Here is a 6000-nt window from a genome sequence, read left to right as displayed (position 1 = left end):
TTTTGGAATTCTTACACGAAATTGTCGCGAAATAACCGCAAATATTAGTACTTCGCGAAATTCTTGCGCCACAGTTAAATTTGAAATGATGGAGAACCCTGGTCATTGTGTGCATGCGTATCAGAACATGATTATAAGGTGGGCCGTATGTGTGATATTTTTATTTGATCATTTCAATTAATTGTAAATATAAGTGCATTGTATCTAAAAAGAAAGTGAGAAATGTTCTCTGCGGAATGAATTTAATTTATTCGTGATTAGATGAACTAAGATTAACACAAGAAATTTTGACTTCACTAAATGCATCTTAATTAGAAATACTAATAACCTCTTGCAATTGGCAGGAGATACAAAATATTTAAATCTTAATTATTCCATACAAACGACAATGCTCTTTTTTAAAATTAAGTACTGATAATTGTCCGTAATGTTCAATGCCTACAATTTGCTGTTTTATTGTTTTTTGCATCAAAATAGTGCCATTCGAAAGTATATATGGCTTATATCCGGAGGCTACCAAAAGTTAAGGTTATAAAACTATTACGATAAAATACAGCCAAAAGAGATGATTCGATACTAATATTTTGTTCTTTAAGTATTACATGTAGAATGTATGAGAAATATTTGGAGATAACAAAGACTACTATATGGTATTTAAGATCAAATGTCCTTAAACAATACCTATTTTGGGTGCAAACATGTAGCAAACACGGACAAGAGTTTTGATCAGGTGCTATAGAGGAATGCCAACTGGTCACACCAACCTTGTTCTTCTTGTCTTGATCGTGAATTAACTAAAACATCCGTCCACAACTGAGTTTGTAAATAATAGCCTAGAAATTACATTGTAGTATGAATAACGTCAGCCAGAATTCTAATTATTAGTTCAGTATATTTTTTCCAAGATCATTGTACCGACCATAGATGATACGAAATGGTGTCTATTAAAGAGACAGATGGTATTTTTGTTTTAGCAACTTGTTTGTCAATATGAAATTATTTATGAAATTATTTGTACGTAGTGCATGTTGTAGAGTATCGAACCAAAGGAAAGATGAAAACCCTGCAGGTAATGAAGGTAAATACATTGCTGCATACGCAAGGGAAGCTGATGATTGAAAAGTAAAAGTCATCAAAAGCATTAAGCCCCGTGGGGATCCGGGTTGGAATAGGTCCTCAGTACCCCCTTGCTTGTCGTAAAAGGCGACTAAATGGGTCGGTCCTTCGGATGAAACAGTATAATCCGAGGCCCCGTGCAACAGCAGGTGTGGCACGATAAAGATCCCTACCTGCTCAAAGGCCGTAAGTGCCGAGCATAGGCCTAAATTTGCAGCCCTTCACCGGCAATGGTGACGTCTCCATATCAGTGAAATATTCTGGAGAGGGACGCTAAACAGTATACAATCAATCAATCAAAAGCTATAAACTTACGAAATGATTATTCTTTTAAAAAATGGGACTGTTGGTATTCCTGTATTTTTTACTAATACACATCTTAAGTCCTTCTCATGTTAAATATTAAAATATGAAACATATATTTCGGTCTTGGTGGTATCTTTTATTTCTACCTCAGTGGTATATATAAAAGCAACATTAAAATATAATTGACAATTGTTAATTAGCAATACGCCATCAAAACATTTGAAAGTCGAGTGAAAGGCTAAACAAAGTGCGTTTTACTTTCCTGTTTTTAAAAGATTTTGAACAAAGTCTTCTTCATTTCAACACGAATATATAAGTCTTCTAATAACGCAATGCAGATGGTGCCCAAAAAAGTTCAATTACATGAGATTGTTGGAAGACCTAGCATCTAAAATCCTTTAGATACGATGTCTTATAGAAATCAATAATTGGTTAATATGATAAATTTTAAACAATTTAATTAGACAGTTTTAAACTTATAACAAGAAGCAAAAATTGTTTTGTAAGTCATTTATGCATTAGACAGCTTACACTCTAGGAAGTAAAATAATTAAGAGATAAATAGAATTCATTTTTAAAAGACTCAACTCAAGATTAGCATTATAGGTACAAATAAACTGCATGATGAGAAAAAGAAACGCAGGGCAACATAATATTCGAAATTTATTTGACAGTATGACCGAAAAATACGAACATTGCTCAGATGAGAATGCTAGTTACCATGCACCAAATTTGTGTTCAGAATTGCTCACCCGTAAAATGTATGATTCCACAGAGGCAAAACATTAAAAAGTCCAAAACACGTGCAAATTGACAAAGATAAGTTTTTCAACAAATCTTTTTTTTTCCTATTTGATGCACCTAAGGTATTCACATAGTTTTTCAATATTTACATATGGTATGAATTTTTTGCGATATTGGTACAGTTTACGGAATTTCCATGGAATTTGGTTTTTGAAATGCCACAATAAGGATAAGAACAACAACGGATTACTGTGCAGTTTCTTTTAAATTTCCTCCCAAATAACCTGTTTTCGGAGAGGGTCTGGAATTGTTTCCAACCAACCATAACAATGAAATTGATGTGAAACAGAGTCACGTTAAGATCAAGTTACTCGTTTTGCCACATGTTTAAACGACACCTTATTAGTACTACAAAAACCACTTTTAATACAGTAGACTATTACAATCAATACATCCACCCAAAAACTGAAAGAAACCAATTGTGCAATTTGGGTGTTTGAGTCCTTAAACTTTACGCTGTGTTCCTCTCACTGGCGCATGTGCACGTCGTTTGACTAATGTTTCAGAGCGGTAAACCCATGTCTAGCATAGGCAGGGTTTGAAACATAAACACTCTGATGAATTCTATGCAAAGGAGAATCAAGGCTGTGGGAGACATTGACGATAATGAGAGTTCATGACTTCAACTTAGGAGGATATTGTCATAGGACTTTCAATAACTTATGCATTATAAGACAAAGTAAAGCAGGATTTTGGTTAAATTTTCTTTAGAGATGAAAAGTTAAATAGAAATACTGAAAAAAATAAACTAAATTCACCGCAAAAGTTTACACTGTGTTACTTTTTCCTTTCAGTATAAATATTTTGTAAAGTGCATTCTAAGATAACTATAATTATCAAATAAACGTATTCAAAACGATTTCACAGAAATATAATTGACTTGACAAATATTTTGGGGTATATTACATTTGTCTGCAAAAACATTCTAATTTAAACAAAAAAATGAAGTATATTCTTATATAATGATACTCTCACTCACGATATGGCTTAGGTGTAAAATGGGATATTTGATTTATAGCCAAAAAACCTTCAGTGAAAGCAATTGGCGTAAACACACAAATAGGTATAAAATGAAAAAGAAACATGAAAAAAAATTTATTTTTTTTTAAAAAATCCCAGCAAGGAGCAACTGCAGTGTCTATTTAAGAATAATTTGTGAAAAAAGTTATTCAGTATAGTGTTATATATTTGTAAACATATTTTTTTTTTTCGAATACCTTTTGTTTTTAACCTTGCCAACAAAGTGCTTAAGTACTAAATGTTACAAAAAGAGAATTTTTTAAAATTTGAACTCCCTGAATGTACAAAAATACAGTATTTCTTCTCTAATCAAAGACTTAAGAAGTGTCGTGTTCATCAGACTTTATTTAATTCCTGAATGTCATATGACTTCAAAGAAAGCTATTGGTATGTCAAGTTTACACTAATATACGAGGGTTGTTCCAAAATTCCGTAGACAAGCGTTGTTTTGTAGGAACCCTATGTCATACATAAATGAAACTTCGTATATAGATTAAACCAACACTTTGTAATAAATTCATGGACAAATATGGAATAACTTCTCAAATTATTCCAATTTAAAAGACACCTTTCATTGTCTTGTGTAGGAAGGCGGCGGAATACCCAAAAGTTGCAATTAAAATTTGGTTTATTATATTTAAAATCCTACGGAAAGGTATGTACTACCCTGTAATTTTTAAATGGGAATGAAAAATCTTAATGCTGTTTTATTGTCTACATAACTTCAAATTTTGGTGTTTATCTTTTGATAAATATAAAATTTATAATGTTTTATACACATGGGGTTGAAATCCGACTTTTTGAAAAAATGGCGGCTGTGTTGGAACAGGCGGCGCACTGGACTATGATAAAGTGTTTTGATCCTGAATTTACTCTTACAGAAAGGTTACAGTCAAAAATGTTTGGTAGATTTGGAAACGTTTTCTCGTCCGTAGTATTTAAAATGACTGAAACGGTTTCTCTATGTATATGTGAATAACAGTAACTAAAATAAAAGACAAGACTAAGAAATGGGCAAGAGTTCCATTGTGCAACTCCATTAGAGAAAACAGACGAAAAGCCCGTAGAACTATAGCGTTTTTCATACCTGTACATGCATATACTTTGTTTACATACTTTAATGTTTAATCATATCATAGTAATTAAGATATTTCACATTTATAACTATAACCGTTTCGTTTCATTTAAGAATTTGATTCTGGTAGTTGAAATATTTTCTCCAAAATTTTGAACCGTTGACATTTGTATTTTTTGACGTTGCAGATTGCTCCGGGTGTTAGAGAACGACATCACTTTAAATGTTTTTACTCGAAAAGTTTTTAAGTAAACATGATAAAACTTCGTAATTCATCTGCCAAGAACACGCTTTATCCACCCTGAAAATTTTATAAAATACATTAATTCCTTTAAAAGATATGAGCCCAGTCTACGACTTTTTGGGACAACCCTCGTATTCTACTTGTTTCTGTAATATAATGATATAGTAAGCTATAAGGATCAATATTTTTAAAAAGCATTTAGAAGGGTCAATTACCTTGGAAATTTCTTTTTTCTTTCCTATTTAGAATTTTACGTAAATTTTACTGAAATACTTAATGATTTTACTTTAGGAATCTCGTGACACTTCTTCAGACTTTGATTGTAAGAAAAGAAGCAACAAAAAATGGTCCAGGTATAAATTTTAAATTTCAACTTATTTTGTCGTTAGTGTGCATAAAATACCTAAAAAGACCATATCACAGGCGCTGATATAGATTTTTTTAAGGGGGGAGGGGGTTGAAGAGAAAAAGAGTTATTGTCATCTCCCTCGGGAGATGACACATAAAGATTGTATGCCGGAAGTGAAGTCCTAGTGTAAGCCTCCATTAATCTTTCGGGATTCCTCGAAGTTTTACAGAGTTCCAAGTAGCCTGTAAACTGGTTTTCTTTTAGAAGAACTAGCTTAGGAGTGTGTGATCTACTTTCGGTTTCGCCTATTTGAAAGCCAAGGAAAATTTAGAAAAGAAGTACGATGCTTTTAAATACCTATAGTTTCGGTGTGTCGTATATATATTGATCCACAATACTATGCCTTATTAAATTGGTAAGCCACATAAGGAGAATTGACAATGACGTGATTTCTATATATAGGTTTGTTGACGCGAAGGGAAAACTGGTTCTCGCACAATAGAACAAGCTTACAATTAGATTCTGCAAAAATGAATGAAGAGTAGCCAACTCTAATTTTATGTAAATTTTTTAGACTGTAATTGGATTTATTAAATTAATTCCTGTCAAACTTTAATGATTAGCTGCTTTTAAATGAATGATAAGTATTGTTGATAATTCCGTATCGTGTTAAAAAAATATAGTTCAAGGAAAGTATTTGAATTTAAGTAAATTGTAAACACCCAGAAGCACAAATACCGCTAGAATGAAATTTCACCAAAAATCGCCTTGGGTGCTCTCGCAGACGTCCATGCTTTCCATATATATATATATATATATATATATATATATATATATATATATATATATATATATATATATATATATATATATATATATATATAAATGGCGAAAAAGAAAAATTCGACACTCAATGGACAGGTGAAACCTATTTTTTCTATAATTCTAACTCTCTCTTCTCTCTCTCTCTCTCTCTCTCTCTCTCTCTCTCTCTCTCTCTCTCTATATGTAAAATACACAATTCTGTTCTGTAACAAAGATTTTGAATGTTTCTGTATGAAATGAATTGTGTTAAAAAAAAAAAAA

This window comes from Saccostrea cucullata, unplaced genomic scaffold (assembly GCF_032062105.1).
Source record: "Saccostrea cucullata isolate Sc308-1 unplaced genomic scaffold, CSIRO_AGI_Scuc_v1 ctg989, whole genome shotgun sequence".
Classification (NCBI taxonomy): Eukaryota; Metazoa; Mollusca; class Bivalvia; order Ostreida; family Ostreidae; genus Saccostrea; species Saccostrea cuccullata.
The sequence above is the reverse complement of the archived record's forward strand: the minus strand, read 5'-3'. Positions refer to the sequence as shown.